General features: G+C 45.3%; 1 pseudogene across 1 annotated transcript in view; it reads right to left on the bottom strand.

Annotated features, from left to right (window-relative positions):
- Positions 1–18555, bottom strand: part of LOC310870659 (contactin-associated protein-like 4) — a 169069-nt pseudogene that overhangs the window by 136341 nt on the left and 14173 nt on the right. The window contains exon 2 of the transcript in view: positions 4117–4310. The product of the transcript in view is annotated as a contactin-associated protein-like 4 (transcript). The remainder of the gene's footprint in view (positions 1–4116; positions 4311–18555) is intronic.

The following is an 18555-nucleotide window of genomic DNA, read 5'->3' as shown; positions in this document are numbered from 1 at the left end:
CGAGAGAGAGAGCGAGAGAGAGCGAGAGCGAGAGAGAGCGAGAGAGAGCGAGAGCGAGAGCGAGCGAGAGAGCGAGAGCGAGAGAGACCGAGAGAGAGCGAGAGAGAGCGAGAGCGAGAGAGAGATGGAGTTGTCATCAACTGAGGGACAGACAGTGGACAGTAGAGACAGGTATATCTGTCTGAGGGACAGACAGTGGACAGTAGAGACAGGTATATCTGTCTGAGGGACAGACAGTGGACAGTAGAGACAGGTATATCTGTCTGAGGGACAGACAGTGGACAGTAGAGACAGGTATATCTGTCTGAGGGACAGACAGTGGACAGTAGAGACAGGTATATCTGTCTGAACAGGGTCATTAAGTTGCTGTTATGTTTATGTTTGTTAATTTATTTGCATTGTTACTGTATATTGCTTGTTGTTCATTATTGTTGGGATGTTTATTGACGTTTGTTTTGTTGTATGTACGCTTTGGCAATGTAAAACATATTTATCATAACAATAAAACATATTTATCATACCAATAGAGCCTTTATCAATGGAAAACATATTTATCATACCAATAGAGCCTTTTGAAATAGAAAAATTGAGAGAGAGAGAGAGAGAGAGAGAGAGAGAGAGAGAGAGAGAGAGAGAGAGAGAGAGATAGAGAGAGAGAGGCTATATCTCTGCGTACTGACATTCTAACAGCCTGCGGCTCAAGAAGCCAAGAAGGCAAAAAGCTAAATATATTTATGAAGCGGCTTTTTCACAAAAAAAAACAAATGCCACACATTTGGAGTGACGTGACACCCATTGGCCAAAGAGCAGCCATTCTTGTTCTGACCCTAATCTCTCTGTTTATCCCATTCTGAACGGGAACCCCTTTTGGTGTCAGCATCATGTCGTGCTTTAGCTATTGAAAAATAGCAGATCTACAAGCTCGTAGCGCGCCACCGAGTGGCGCGCTACGAGCTTGTAGGTCTGCTATTTTTTGAAAAATCGAAGAACGACTGACATTTTTATAGAATCTGATCTCAGGTCAGAATGGGTTAATCAGACCAGTGTGTATCCAGTGGAAACCTCGTATGAATCTGATCTCAGGTCAGAATGGGTTATTGAAAGGGAAAGAGAGCAGAGCGCCCGCAGGCTATAATCCCAATACCAAAGCAACGCAACTCGCAATGTTTAATGTCAAGAGCTTTTTTTTTGGAATTGTGCTCCAGAAACCAGCGGTGCGTGTCGTTCTCTCCCCCCCCCCCCACACCCCCCCCCCCCCCCCCACCCGGCCCAAACGACTCTCCATAATGCCTTTTCTATCTATCGCTCTGCACTATAACCCGTTCTGACCTGAGATCAGATTCTAAAAAACGTCTTCTACATCCTGACAGTTTTCATGAAAAAGCTATGTTTCTATGTCAGTCGTTCTTCGATTTTTCCAAAAATAGCAGACCTACAAGCTCGTAGCGCGCCACTCGGTGGCGCGCTACGAGCTTGTAGATCTGCTATTTTTAAATAGCTAAAGCATGACATGATGCTGACACCAAAATGGGTTCCCGGCCTAAAATGGGATAAATGGAGAGAATAAAATTGAAATACCACGACTTCAATTCTAAAAGTGAACATGAATGTCAAACCCTTTTTTTTTTTTTTTGGTAAAGGAACACTGCAGATGTTACCGTGTAAAAGAAGACATGGAGGGGATCACAGCAGAGGACCTGCCAACAGTGTTGTTTTCGTCGACTAAAACTAAGACGAAAAATGTTCGTCGACTACCTTTTTCCACTGACACAAACAAATGGAAACTAAGCTATGATGACTAAAACTAAGACTAAATATACTGACGATTTCGTCGACAAATAAAAACTAGACTAAAATGTTAGGAAGGGACTAGTGGACAAGAGATCCAGTATAAGTCATTTTACACTTGGTTGCATGCTGAAAATAGCAGACCTACAAGCTTGTAGATCGGCTATTTTCAGCAAGTGTAAAATCAGTTATTATGACGGCATCAAGACCCGCCAAAATACATTTTAGTCGACTAAATCACCTGCAGATTTAGTCGACTAAAATCTTATGACATTTAGTCGACTAAAACTAGACTAAACACTAGAACATTCCAGGTGACTAAAATGTGACTAAAACTAAGTGAAAACTATTCAAGAGACTATGACTAAAACTAAAATAGAAATTTGCTGCCAAAAACAACACTGCATGCTTGCATGCACTTTTCCACCGGCCGGTCGCTCACACAAGCCAGGAACGGCCATCGGCCGCCTGGCGACGCTTCGCTGCCTCTCTTTAGTCCGTGTTATTCCTCCATCAACAGCGGCTGGAGTGTGTTTGGCAGCGGCCTGCGTCCAGTCAGCAGAGCGCTGACCCGCTTCGCTCTCATTGCTCCATCTATTATTAATAGGCTTCCTGATGACTGTGTGTGTGTTTGGTGTGTGTGTGTGTGTGTGTGTGTGTGTGTGTGTGTGTGTGTGTGTGTGTGTGTGTGTGTGTGTGTGTGTGTGTGTGTGTGTTTTTGTGTGTGTGTTTAGGATCCCCTATAGAAGTGCATGAGTGTTCGACAGCGCCTGTCCTATAATGTCCTAATGCTCTAATAGCGCATGTGACACTTCACAGCAATGAATGTGTCACATTTATGGCCTGTGTGTGCGCTGGGTCTGAAGTGGTATTGGTTTTAGTGTGGTCTGCAACAGGGCTGTGTGTGTGTGTGTGTGTGTGTGTGTGTGTGTGTGTGTGTGTGTGTGTGTGTGTGTGTGTGTGTGTGTGTGTGTGTGTGTGTGTGTGTGTGTGTGTGTGTGTGTGTGTTGGGTTTGAAGTGGTATTGGTTTTAGTATGGTCTGCAGTAGGGGTGTGTGTGTGTGTGTGTGTGTGTGTGTGTGTGTGTGTGTGTGTGTGTGTGTGTGTGTGTGCTGGGTTTGAAGTGGTATTGGTTTTAGTATGGTCTGCAGTAGGGGTGTGTGTGTGTGTGTGTGTGTGTGTGTGTGTGTGTGTGTGTGTGTGCTGGGTTTGAAGTGGTATTGATTTTAGTATGGTCTGCAACAGGGGTGCCCAGGTTCTACCTCTGGTCTGCTTTGAGGCAGAGACTCCAGAGAAGAAGAAGGGAAGATATAACCTCATTGTCAGCTCTGTAGCAGTGGCCGGAAAACTGTGTTCTTCTGGATCTGACCAGTGAAGAAACACAGGGAAGGTTGACCGTATATTAGTTCAGTCGATGGGTGGACTAGTGAAGAAACACAGGGAAGGTTGACCGTATATTAGATCAGTCGATGGGTGGACTAGTGTAGAAACACAGGGAAGGTTGACCGTATATTAGATCAGTCGATGGGTGGACTAGTGTAGAAACACAGGGAAGGTTGACCGTATATTAGATCAGTCGATGGGTGGACTAGTGAAGAAACACAGGGAAGGTTGACCGTATATTAGATCAGTCGATGGGTGGACTAGTGTAGAAACACGGGGAAGGTTGACCGTATATTAGATCAGTCGATGGGTGGACTAGTGTAGAAACACGGGGAAGGTTGACCGTATATTAGATCAGTCGATGGGTGGACTAGTGAAGAAACACAGGGAAGGTTGACCGTATATTAGATCAGTCGATGGGTGGCTCTTCAAGACAGATTTAGTGCTCTCATTAGAAGGCAGGTGTGAAGGCTCATACATAGTCTGGATTTACTGTGGTGAGGTGACCACCGAACTACAACATTACGTCACTGAGGTGACCACCGAACTACAACATGACGTCACTGAGGTGACCACCGAACTACAACATGACGTCACTGAGGTGACCACCGGACTACAACATGACGTCACTGAGGTGACCACCGAACTACAACATGACGTCACTGAGGTGACCACCGGACTACAACATGACGTCACTGAGGTGACCACCGAACTACAACATGACGTCACTGGGGTGACCACCGAACTACAACATGACGTCACTGAGGTGACCACCGGACTACAACAGGTCAGGTCAGAATGGGTTAACGTATGAACTCACCCCCTATACGCTGTCCTCCTGGTGATAAATGAACAGCACAGCGCCCCCTTCTGGCTGAACTCACCCCCACGCTGTCCTCCTGGTGATAAATGAACAGCACAGTGCCCCCTGCTGGCTGAACTCACCCCCACGCTGTCCTCCTGGCGGTATTGCCTCCAGTTGTGTCCCGTGTCGCTGAACATCAGCAGGTATTCCGTCAGCCAATCGGAGCTGCCGTAGCGACCCTGCGTGGCGACGGAGCTGACCCGGGTCCGCCCCCCCAGGTCCACCTCCAGCCACTGGTAGAGGTCAGAGGTCAGAGGTGACCAGCCTCCGGCGCCTGGAGACAGACACACAGACAGACAGACATACTTTTTTTTTTTTTTAAAGATATATTTTTTTGCGGCTTACGCCTTTATTGATTTTTTTAAGGGATAGAAAGTAGGCTGACAGGAAACGGGAGAGAGATGGGGGGATGACATGCGGTAAAGGCCGTGTCGGGTCCGGGAATCGAACCCGCGGCACACCGCGACTGGATCACCAGTCCGGTGCCCAGACCGTTACGCTACGGCCTGGGCAGACAGACATACTTTTGAGTATTTTTTGTAAACGTACTGTGATAAAGACAGACTGCTTTCTCACTTTTCCTCTTGAGCCACACATGTTTAATTGAATTCCATTTTCTGTTTATCATAACCTCATTTCATACTCAGTATATGTCGGTATTCAGTCATTATCCAACAGTTTGCTGTTTGCTAACTATGCCGGCTAAGTTAGCAATCACTTGATCTTGACTTCTATACCGTTTTATATGCATATATTCATTCATTTCATTTCATCATTTGGACAGAGACAATGGGTTGGTCAAACATACTTTTATTCCTTTCAAAGTCCAACAGTTTGACAACATAGTAATGATAACTCAATCACCCACTACTCACACCGTCCTCATTTCCTGGTCAAAGTTTCACAAAGAGTCACCACTGAATCCACTGCTCCTTTTATAGGTGGAGGATTCAAATTGGGTTGCACCATGTTGTTGCAGGGGTGCAGGGGTCTGGTAATACATACTATTTAGTATGATTACAACGAGACGGGTTGTTGAACCCATTCTGAACGGGAACCCATTTTGGTGTTGGCATCATGTTATGCTTTAGCTATTGAAAAATAGCAGATCTACAAGCTCATAGCGCGCCACCGAGTGGCGCGCTAAGAGCTTGTAGGTCTGCTATTTTTGAAAAATCGAAGAACGACTGACATAGAAACATAGCTTTTTCAGAAAACTGTCATTTTCAAACAGACATTTTTAAAATCTGATCTCAGGTCAGAATGGGTTAAGACCTGGTTTGTTGATTACTTTGATATCGACAAATATACTGTAAATGTTGGGAAATGTTTTCTTTCTTGCTTGTTCACTAGATTTCTAAGTGAATGCTTTGGGGAAACCTGTCTCTAGACAGATGGTTTGGGCCAATAGTCAGAGGCCTGGGTGTGACTTCATGTAGTCAGTCCATGGTGAGACATGGGGGGGAAAGGGGCACAATGCGGGAAGCTCTGCCCTAGGACAGTGTAGGGACTGGTAAATGTCCACACTGCATGCTTGAATTTAACCCATTCTGACCTGAGATCAGATTCATACGAGGTTTCCGCCGGACACACACTGGTCTGACACGAACCTGCATTCTGACCCGAGATCAGATTCTAAAAAATGTCAGTCGTTCTTCGATTTTTCAAAAAATAGCAGACCTACAAGCTCGTATCGCGCCACTCGGTGGCGCGATATGAGCTTGTAGATCTGCTATTTTTCAATAGCTAAAGCATAACATGATGCCGACACCAAAATGGGTGCCCAGTCAGAATGGGTTAAGCCTGTCATTTAAGTTTGTTATTTTCATTATTGGAAGTTATATTTTATTTTTGTGCAAGAAATAGAGGCATTTTTTTTTAACATTATTTTTGGAACATTATTTTTTGGAAACTATTGAAGAAATAAATCTTTGGCAATAGAGATTTGTGGTATGTCATTTTTCTGTGCACCTACGTATAGCCCTCATCAAACGGACTCATTTACAAGTACCAGTACTGAAAGTGCAAAAAGTTGATCAACAAGTTCACAATGTGCCGCATTGCGACGCATTGTGAGCTTGTAGATCAGCTATTTTCAAATGGTTGAAATATAAATATAAATATATATATATTGCTGAAGTGGTTAATGCATGTTTTGCAATAATAATCTTTCGTAATCTAACGTAACTAGAAGGACTAACTAAAGTTTTCAAATAATTGTAGAGAGTAAACATACAATATTTGCCTCTGAAATGTGGTGGAGTAGAATTAACAGTATAGGCTGACAATTGGAAATACTTCCAGTAAACATAAATTGTACTTGAGTACTTTACTTGGTGTAAAAGTACTTTAATGTACACCACTGGTACTGTACAACGTCTGCGCCTCGTGGCTTTCCTCCCTTTTCATATCACGGTCCATTTCTTATTCAGCATTTGAGCCACGGACCACCATTTAGGCCTCTCGGACCACCATTTAGGCCTCTCGGACCACCATTTAGGCCTCTCGGACCACCATTTAGGCCTCTGACCACCATTTAGGCCTCTCGGACCACCATGTAGGCCTCTCAGACCACCATGTAGGCCTCTCGGACCACCATGTAGGCCTCTCGGACCACCATGTAGGCCTCTCGGACCACCATGTAGGCCTCTCAGACCACCATGTAGGCCGCTCGGACCACCATGTAGGCCTCTCGGACCACCATGTAGGCCTCTCGGACCACCATGTAGGCCTCTCGGACCACCATGTAGGCCTCTCGGACCACCATGTAGGCCTCTCGGACCACCATGTAGGCCTCTCGGACCACCATTTAGGCCTCTCGGACCACCATGTAGGCCTCTCGGACCACCATGTAGGCCTCTCGGACCACCATGTAGGCCTCTCGGAACACCATGTAGGCCTCTCGGACCACCATTTAGGCCTCTCGGACCACCATGTAGGCCTCTCGGACCACCATTTAGGCCTCTCGGACCACCATTTAGGCCTCTCGGACCCGGACAACCATTTAGGCCTCTCGGACCACCATTTAGGCCTCTCGGACCACCATGTAGGCCTCTCGGACCCGGACAACCATTTAGGCCTCTCGGACCACCATGTAGGCCTCTCGGACCCGGACAACCATTTAGGCCTCTCGGACCCGGACCACTGGATAACATGTTGTCCACAATTCTATGCTGCATGGATGTTGTTATATGAGAATGACTGAACCCAATATGCAAGCCACAAAACAGGAAGGTTCAAAATCAAAGTATTTATTTATATCCAAGGCAGATAAGGGACACAAACAAAAAGGTAAGCTAGCTGAGGAAAAACTCAGGCGAAAACATTTCAAAAGTACAAAGAAAACTAGGAATCCAAAAAGGGCAAAACTCTAGAGTTCAAGGCAGTAAACAAAAAGGCTACAGAGTACAAGGCAGTAAAAAATAGTCCAAAAATCAAACCTTTCGAGAAGACAGGAACCAGGAAGAATGACAATGTTCTGACAGTGAGTGTTTGTACAGAGTCCAGCCTTGTAGCCTAGTGAGCAAGTAAATTGTCAAAGTGTTCGCAGGTGGGCTGACGAGGCAGTTGGAGACAGGTGAGTGAAGGGACTGAGTGAGTGGAAAGGAAAGTGGGAGTGGCCAGGGCTGACATGGTCTGTGGGGAGACAGACCCTAACAGACGTGGTAACGAAATAACAATTCTCAAATTGTGTTGAACTTCTTGTAAATTAAGATCTTTGGTTTCATTTCACACTCTCACACAGAAAGACATTCTGAGAGGAAGTACAAGAGATACCAAATACATGCATCAGTAATATTCTGAGTTCATCCTCAAAAAGGATGTGTAAAAATGTTGTTCAATCCAATTATTCTGTTGTTTTCCCGTCTTATCTTTCATCTCTTCTCTTCCAATGTAGTCATTATGCAGCAGTGCCCATTTGTTTTCCCCCTATCCCATACCCTGTGTGTGCGTGCGTGCGTGCGTGCGTGCGTGCGTGCGTGCGTGTGCGTGCGTGCGAGAGTGCGTGCGTGCGTGTGTGTGTCACTGTAAAGGATGGTGGAGATGAGCATGTGTAGTAGAGGAGGCTGAACAACCAAAAAGGACATCTATACCTAGGTGTGGGACACAAATAGTGTTGTCTCCTGCCTTTATTTTCTTCTTATAAATGATTTGATCGGCCCAAAACATTGTGTTCATTGTCATGATTTGTCACCATCAGAGTTGGCTTTGTCCGCGGCGTAACCGTCTTTAAATAAATACTTTAAGAAATGCCCATGAGGAAAATGAACGGCGATTTATTTCCCGGGTCTCTCGAGGGGGCGGGACTGCGACGCTCTACAGGGCCGTCTGTCTCCACGAGATGAAGAAGATGAAGAAGACTGTGAACCACACGCAGCAGGGAGAGGAGAGATTCTGCCTCCATCTCTGTGCGCCGTGCGTGCGTGGTTAACCCATTCTGACCTGAGATCAGATTCATACGAGGTTTCCACTGGGACACACACTGGTCTGATGAACCCATTCTGACCTGAGATCAGATTCATACGAGGTTTCCACTGGGACACACACTGGTCTGATGAACCCATTCTGACCTGAGATCAGATTCATACGAGGTTTCCACTGGGACACACACTGGTCTGATTAACCCATTCTGACCTGAGATCAGATTCATACGAGGTTTCCACTGGGACACACACTGGTCTGATGAACCCATTCTGACCTGAGATCAGATTCATACGAGGTTTCCACTGGGACACACACTGGTCTGATGAACCCATTCTGACCTGAGATCAGATTCATACGAGGTTTCCACTGGACACACACTGGTCTGATTAACCCATTCTGACCTGAGATCAGATTCATACGAGGTTTCCACTGGACACACACTGGTCTGATTAACCCATTCTGACCTGAGATCAGATTCATACGAGGTTTCCACTGGACACACACTGGTCTGATTAACCCATTCTGACCTGAGATCAGATTCATACGAGGTTTCCACTGGACACACACTGGTCTGATTAAAGGACAACTTTAGTTTTTTTCAACAACGGTTCATGTTTTAGGTTGTTATTAGAGAAAGTAAAAGATGAGTGTACTTTTTTATTTTATTTGCTGCTTTCTTTCGTTTTAGGGATTTTAGCTGTTTTTGACAGGGGGGGGGGGGGGGGGGGGGGTTATTCGAGCATGGGGCTAAATATGAATTTCTTTACAAAATGTTACAACGATTTATTTTTGTATTCTTTACTATAGTCCTACTAGACCCCAAGAAATGACATCTGGCCACAAAAGATCACGGGATATATTGAATGTGTCAAACTGACATATTGAGCCTACACACACAGGGCTGTATTTTGCGTGTCTTAAGTATCAGGTCTTATTCCCTAACTTGAGTAAACTAAAGACCTGGAGGCGTGATCAATGCCATTTGGCTATTCTGAGTGTCCAAAGAGCATTGATCACGCCTCCAGGTCTTTAGTTGACACGCAAAATACAGCCCACAGTGTGGCTTCCCCCCAGTAGGCTACCTTCACATTCAGTAGATCATGTGATCTTCTGTGGCCAGATGTAATGTATTGGGGTTTATTAGGACTATAGTAAATAATAAAAAAGATAATCGCTATTAAAAAAAAAAAACACTCATCTTTTCCTTTCTCTCATAACAACCTAAAACATGAACTTTGGTTGAAAAAAAACAAAAGTTGTCCTTCAACCCATTCTGAACGGGAACCCATTTTGGTGTTAGCATCATGTCATGCTTTAGCTGTTGAAAAATAGCAGATCTACAAGCTCATAGCGCGCCACCGAGTGGCGCGCTATGAGCTTGTAGATCTGCTATTTTTGAAAAATCGAAGAGTGACTGACATATTTAGAATCTGATCTCAGGTCAGAATGGGTTAATCAGACCAATGTGTGTCCCAGTGGAAACCACGTATGAATCTGATCTCAGGTCAGAATGGGTTAAGCTACAGTACGCACATGCTGACTCGGGCCAAAGTGTCGCCTCGGAGCCGAAACACCAGATGAATGACAGCTTCAAAAGAAGGAGGGTGTGCTCACCACATCCCTGCGTGCATGCATGCGTGCGTGCGTACGCACGTGTGTGTGCGTTTGTGCATGAGTGTGTGCGTGCATGCTTGTGTGTGTGTGTGTGTATGTCCTTTATTTAAATCTATCAATTAAGTAACTCAGCTGGAGATTAAAACATTTACGACCCATGCATTTAGCCGACACCACAGTATGCATGCTGGCTCTGCGACAGGCGGTGAATTCCCCCCCAGGACTGTCTAAGCCTGAGCTACGATACTGTATAAGCACGGATCGTGTTATTTTGAAAGCGCTGGAACTATAATTAAAAATACAAATCAAACCTCGATCGAGTCGCAACTGTCTGACAAAAGAAACGCTATCATCACGCTATCTGAATTACACATAATCAATAATCCATCAGCGCTCATTCATAATGGGACACTTAGGGACACTTTAGCCCATTCTGAACGGGAACCCATTTTGGTATTAGCATCATGTTATGCTTTAGCTATTGAAAAATAGCAGACCTACAAGCTCGTAGCGCGCCACCGAGTGGCGCGCTACGAGCTTGTAGGTCTGCTTTTTTTTTTTTATCGAATAACGACTGACATTTTTTTTTAATCTGATCTCAGGTCAGAATGGGTTAATCAGACACAGTGTGTCCCAGTGGAAACCTCGTATGAATCTGATCTCAGGTCAGAATGGGTTAAGGATCTTGCGCAAACTGAAGTTCATATTATTTCCGCGTAGCGTTTTATGGATCCATAAATCGCTACGCCCCCCCCCGGCCCATCTTGCGCGCTGACTCCGGTGCGCGGCGTCGTTATATTAAATTTCCACAACAAACGATAAAACATGCGGGTGCGTTTTGTTACATCGCTGTGAAGAAGGAGAGTTTCACCCGCTGACCACCAGGGAGAGTGTCTTTCTGACCCATTTTGAGATTTTTAACCCGTTCCGACCTGAGATCAGATTCATACGAGGTTTCCACTGGACACACACTGGGTCTGATGAACCCATTCTGACCTGAGATCAGATTCATACGAGGTTTCCACTGGACACACACTGGTCTGATTAAGTTGATCAGCTTTACCCTTAGAGTATATATGAATAGAGAAGGCACCCAGAGGAAACCCTGAGGCCAAATGGACATAGTGGCCGAATGAAGGTATTGCAGCCTGGCCCCAAACACATGAACGCGCTGGTCCGTTGACTATCATTGTGCACGTTCACGACGGACGACGCTCGTGCACGTTCAACGGCAGCGCGTTGATGTGTTTGGGGCCACTCACCATTGCAATCCATCCCAGAATGCACTCTGTTCCTACCCGGAAAGGAGGAGTGAAATCGCCTCATGCGCTTAATGCAACTTAATGCAACTTAATGCAACTTAATGCAAGTGGATGGAAGGATAACTATAACTTAATGCAAGTGGATGGAAGGAGAACTACAACTTAATGCAAGTGGATGGAAGGAGAACTACAACTTAATGCAAGTGGATGGAAGGAGAACTACAACTTAATGCAAGTGGATGGAAGGAGAACTACAACTTAATGCAAGTGGATGGAAGGAGAGCTACAACTTAATGCAAGTGGATGGAAGGAGAACTACAACTTAATGCAAGTGGATGGAAGGAGAACTACAACTTAATGCAAGTGAATGGAAGGAGAACTACAACTTAATGCAAGTGGATGGTAGGAGAACTACAACTTAATGCAAGTGGATGGAAGGAGAACTACAACTTAATGCAAGTGGATGGGAGGAGAACTACAACTTAATGCAAGTGGATGGAAGGAGAACTACAACTTAATGCAAGTGGATGGGAGGAGAACTACAACTTAATGCAAGTGGATGGAAGGAGAACTACAACTTAATGCAAGTGGATGGGAGGAGAACTCGGATGTCATCTCTATTCATATATACTCTAAGGCTTTGCCCCGTGAAACTCTCATAACGTTCCACTCTAAATATGAATTGTACCATCTCGTGTTTTTGGTCATAATGACCTCTGCCACTCTTCCCACGGGGAGGAAGAGTTGTAACAACATCACAGGAAAAAAAACGTTGACGTGAATTCAGCTTGAGTGGTACAGTAGGTGGGATTACTTCAGTCGTGAGAATGTTAAAGGGACACTTCACCCCAAAAAAAATATATGTTAATGATGTTAAGAAGCTTTAGAACATTTTCCAGGGGGTCTTTATGTGTGTAATATGTGGTTTTAGATATTTTATATTGTAGCAGTGAGCCCAGTGTCTCTGATGTCATGGACACTGGTCTCACTACCTTCCTGGACTACAATTCCCATAATTCTTTGGTGCACTGCTCCTCCTTGTGGAGAGGGGGAGGGCTGTCTTACTGAGACCACATGTAGTCCAGGAAGGAAGTGAGACCAGTGTCCATGACATCATGACAACAGGCTCACTGCTACAATCTAAAATAACTAAAACCACATATTACACACATAAAGACCCCCAGGAAAGTGTTCTAAAGCTTCTAAACGTCATTAACATATATTGTTTTGCAAAAAGGGTGAAGTGTCCCTTTAAGGGGTGATTTATTCATTTGGGGTGAATTCCGTGCATCCTGCTGCCACAGGGGGGAGCCACAGTGTGGCGGAGTCAATGAGTTCATAGGAGGCCTTAAGTATGTTTCACCAGTTTCAATTGAAACGGGCCTCCACCCTCAGGGGGGCCTCAACAACATAATGGTATGGGGGCCTCATATTTGGTCTTGAAACAGGCCTCCAGATTCCTAAGGCCGCCCCTGAGAACACACAAACACACCCAGCTGGCCATAGTGGGCGCTAGCTCCCCTCAAAGAGCCAGAATGCAAAATGCTTGTCATTCAGCCTCACTTTGAGTTGCTCAGTGGACTGTCTCTCACACAGCGATATGGAGAAAAATATCACACCCGCGTGACGTGAGCGGCACTGTTATCACCATACATCACATTCCGTGCTCAGCCAGTCAGCTTGAGCACATTCCGTGCACGTGCGCACGCACGCACGCACGCACGCACGCACGCACGCACACACACACACACACACACACACACACACACACACACACACACACACACACACACACACACACACACACACACACACACACACACACACACACACACACACACACACACCTCAAAATACAACACAGCTCAGTGTTAGGGAACGCTGTAGCAATTTACAATTTAGGCATTTAGCAGACGCTCTTAATCCAGAGTGACTTACATTAAGCAAGAACAAAAAGCATGGGAATACATCACATAAAAAGCATTTATCATGAAACATGCGTAAGCTAAGAACGTAACAGTGGAATATCTATATAATGAAACTATATTATAAACTATACATATATACTATACTATGCTATACGTGTGGAAGACCCATAGATCCAGACCCCAACGTAGCCGCAATGAAGTAATAAATATAGCAATAGAGTTCAAAGGGTGCAGATGAAGAACAGCTGCACTAATTGGCGTCGTTAAGGCGTGCATGGCAACAGTTTGTGTTGCGTGTGATTTCACACCAGAAGATATAAGATGATGCACCGTGTTGAAAATTACTGTAGACGTCGAGGGAGAGAGAGAGAGAGAGAGAGAGAGAGAGAGAGAGAGAGAGAGAGAGAGAGAGAGAGAGAGAGAGAGAGAGACAGAGACAGAGAGAGAGACAGAGACAGAGACAGAGACAGAGACAGAGACAGACAGACAGACAGACAGACAGACAGAGCGATGTTGTCTTGGACCGTTTCCAAAGCAGGAGGACCAAAGCGAGTCTATCATGCTGCTGTAGCAGTGAGGAACAAACTGTATTCCTTTGGAGGCTACGGTGGTGGAGGGACCTTCAACAACATGCAGGGACAGATGGATGTCCATGTCTTCAACACAGTGTCTTTATGCTGGAAGAAGTTACCTCCAGTGAAACCAGGAAGAGGAGACGGTCACCTTGAGGTTCCATCCAGGCGCCGGGGCCACACAGCTGTGTTGGTGGAAGATACAGTCTACATCTGGGGAGGGTTCTGGGAAGGGCAGTATTACAATGTGCTTTATGCATTTGATGTTGACGCCCACAGATGGTTCCAACCCAGGGTTTCTGGGACTGTTCCAGAGGGGAGGTGCTCCCACTCAGCCTGTGTGTTGGGGAAGGTCATGTTTATCCATGGAGGAGACACCAAGCTGACTGGAAGCACTAATGACATGTACAAGTTGGACACCAGCACAATGGTCTGGACATTAATTAACACCAGAGGAACTCCACCTCCTGCTTCATCAGCTCACTCTGCTACCATCATTGGTACCAAGATGTTTGTATTCGGGGGGGGAGACCGGGGGGTCTACAACACCATCAGAGTGTTTGACACAGAGACCAGCGTATGGCTGAACACACCTTCTGCACAACTTCTACCAGAAGGACGCTGGTCTCATTCAGCCTTTACCTACAATGGAGAGCTGTACATATTTGGTGGCTGGAACGGTAACAAGAACCTAAACGATGTGTGGAAATTCAGTCCAGAGACCTTCTCCTGGAAGAAGGTTGAGCCCAAGGGGAAAGGACCAGGTCCAATGCGTGGTATGTGCTGTTGCATTGTGGGAGATCGTATCATCCTCTTTGGAGGAAGGAAAGGAGATCACATTATCTCTGATGAGCTGTTCATCTTAGACTTGAGTCCTTGTCTTAAGACGTTATGCAAGCTAGAAGTTATTCAGTACGCTCTGGACCAATCAGAACTCCCACACAACATCAGGTGGGAACTGGCAGCCATGGCAACCAACGACAACAGACGACAACAACAACAACAACAGAGACCACATTCCAGACGAAGGAACAGCAGAAAGATCAAGAAATGATGGATCAACATCTCATCCCACCTGATGGTGAGCCACCTCTCAGAATCACTTACTGAGATTCAAACCTCAGGAGACTCCTTCTCTCCAGACAGGCTCTCTAACCATTCAGCTAGGCATCAAACAATGACAATTGTTCCGTCCAACACAATGCGGTGGAAACACAAAGTCCTGAAAGGACTTGTTCCTTTATTGGTATTGTTAGTTTTTTTTTCCTTCTCCTTCTGCCAAAAAAATTATCGCGAAACTCGGCCTACAGAAAAAACAAAACTCTTAAGGGCGACTGTGGCTCAAGAGGTAGAGCAGGTCGTCCAATGATCCATGGGTCGGCGGTTCGAATCCCGGCTCCTCCTGTCTACATGTCGAAGTGTCCTTGGGCAAGACACTGAACCCCAAATTGACTTTGAATATAGGGGACAAATTAGCACATTCCACACCAAGGTAACCTGGGACACGAAGCAAGAGTGTACAGTGCACTGAAGTCCCCTCAGTCAACCGCCACCACTCTTGGCCCTCTCTCTCTCTCGCTCACTCACTGCCTTGCTCTCTCCCACAATGTTAATGTTAGTAAAGTTACACCTATTCTATGTAAATAACATGGTAAAATGTGCAGCATTGGGAGGTAAAGGGGAGACACTTTAATTGTGAAGGGACTACAGGATGAGGAAAGGTGTTGTTGCTAATTGTCAAGAGTAACGGCTGCGTGTGATATTGAACAGTCAAACTATTCGTATCAATATACGGCTGTATCAACAAAATAATGATGTCATAGGTATATGGGGGCCTCATATTTGGTCTTGAAACGGGCCTCCAGATTCCTAAGGCCGCCCCTGAATGAGTTAACCCATTCTGACCTGAGATCAGATTCTAACGCACAGATGAATGGTGGTTCTTTAATGCATTTTGACCTGAGATCAGATTTAAAAAAATGTCTTAAATCCTGACAGTTTAAAAAAAATAGCAGACCTACAAGCTCGTAGCGCGCCACTCGGTGGCGCGCTATGAGCTTGTACGTCTGCTTTTTTTCAATAGCTAAAGCATAACATGATGCTAACACCAAAACGGGATCCCGCCCAGAATGGGTTAAGGCACACACACACACACACACACACACACACACACACACACACACACACACACACACACACACACACACACACACACACACACACACACACACCCCTCTCTATCTCTGTCTAACCTCGCGTCACCAGGCTTTTCCACCTTCCAAAATCGCCGTGTGAAACCGGTCTGGAAGCTGATGGTAAATTTTACGTCATGTAAACATTCATAATACTCTCTATTCTGCCTTGTATTGTGGACTGGTTTCCTGCTATAAGGTGACAAATCACCTGGCTACAACAAATCATTGACAGAAGTTACCATCCGTACCCGACCGGATCATGAACGCCAAATGGAATGCTACCCATGAGGCTAATCTCTGTCCCTCTGATGAATTAGTCTCATTCTTTTCACTTGTGTACAAAGCATTAAATGGCCTCGCCCCCGCCTATCTTCAGGACTGCTTACCCAGGTATGTCCCAAACCACCTCCTTTGGTCCGCCACTGCTGGCCTGCTTGAAAAGCCACAAACAAATTGAAAAAATACGGCGAAGCAGCGTTTTCTTTCCACGGGCCGACGGTTTGGAATAAACTTCCAATCCACCTTAGACTGGCACCCTCCCTAGATGTTTTTAAGACTCAGCTTAAGACACACTTTTTTATTTTAGCATTTGGCTGAATCCTTTGATTTTAATCTCACTGTTTTTACCTATTTCTTTGTCTTTATATGGATTTTCTTTATGTCGTTTGGTGTTTTTTGCATTCTTTGTACTGATTATGCCTTGATTATTATGCTGTTTGATATTTATATATATTGATATTTTTTATACTTTGTTGTCTTGTAAAGCACTTTGCGCTGCACTCGTGTCATGAAAGGTGCTCTATAAATAAAGTTTATTATTATTATTATTATTATTATTATTATTATGTCCTGCAGCTGTGTCTATACCTTCTCCCGGTTGCTCCGGCCGGGAGAGGCTTCCCTATGCCATAAAAAGAACAGGTCTGTGGGGAGAAGGAGGTGCAGCTGGCAGCAGCACGACGACGCCAAGGCTAATGTGTTCTTGGCAAGCACTGTTGTTTTTGGCAGCAAATTTCTATTTTAGTTTAGTCATAGTCTTTGGACTGAAACTTCATTTCGTTTTAGTCACATTTTAGTCACCTGGAAATGTCTTAGTGTTAGTTTAGTTTTAGTTGACTAAATGTCATAAGATTTTAGTCGACTAAATCTACAGTTGATTTAGTCGACTAAAATGTATTTTGGCGGGTCTTGATGCCGTCATAATGAGTGTTTTTACACTTGCTGAAAATAGCCGATCTACAAGCAGACGTACGTGACGCCCTAACGGCACGGAGGCAGAGGGCAGAGACCTTTTGTTGCCCTTCTAATTATAGGAGTTAGACTCTGGAGGGAGCCTAGGGGACGGGGTGCAAAATATTATACAACCCAGTGGAACACAGACAGACATAGAGAGAGAGAGAGAGAGAGAGAGAGAGAGAGAGAGAGAGAAAGCACATTTTTCCCCCATTTCCATCCACTGATAAAATGTTTATTTTTATTTTTAGATATGACCCTGAAGAAGGTTTGTCGAAACGTTGGAGAAATGAAGTTCATGGCATGGTGACTACGAGCTGTGTGGCCTCTTTCCTTTCTTAAGTCAAAGTGTTATCTCCTGCGGTCAGCACAGTCTGCCCACTACTGAATGGGCAGCCTGTCTGCCTGTCTGTCTGTCTGTCTGTCTGTCTGTCTGTCTGTCCACTACCATGTCAGACATCATTGAAATAAAAGTGAGTTGACGTGTGATGGTCACAGGGAATGGGTTCTGCCATGGCTGTCACTTTGGTTTACATCAACCACGTCTGTCTGTCTGTCTGTCTGTCTGCCTGCCTGTCTGTCTGCTGGGCACATCCGGTCCTATATGAGACACAGAGGTGTATAATGTGAGACACTAGGGGGCGCATCCGGTCCGGCATGAAAGGTAAAACAATGAACCCATTCTGACCTGAGATCAGATTCATACGAGGTTTCCACTGGACACACACTGGTCTGATTATCCCATTCTGACCTGAGATCAGATTCATACGAGGTTTCCACTGGACACACACTGGTCTGATTAACCCATTCTGACCTGCGATCAGATTCATACGAGGTTTCCACTGGACACACACTGGTCTGATTATCCCATTCTGACCTGAGATCAGATTCATACGAGGTTTCCACTGGACACACACTGGTCTGATTAACCCATTCTGACCTGCGATCAGATTCATACGAGGTTTCCACTGGACACACACTGGTCTGATTATCCCATTCTGACCTGAGATCAGATTCATACGAGGTTTCCACTGGACACACACTGGTCTGATTATTGTCGTTTCTGGTGAAAACAAAGGGTTTTCAGCGGTCGACAGCAGGAGGCGCTGTGATACTCGCGGTCGGGTTTTTTCCTCTACCGACCAAGAGAACAACAACCGGTCAAGACACCACACACACACACACACACACACACACACACACACACACACACACACACACACACACACACACACACACACACACACACACACACACACACAGCATTTTGTCATTGTAACATCCGGTTAC

Source organism: Protomyctophum parallelum (genome assembly GCF_964188405.1).
Source record: "Protomyctophum parallelum genome assembly, chromosome: 14".
NCBI lineage: Eukaryota > Metazoa > Chordata > Actinopteri > Myctophiformes > Myctophidae > Protomyctophum > Protomyctophum parallelum.
Note: the sequence above shows the minus strand (reverse complement) of the source record. Positions and strands in the feature narration are given on the sequence as shown.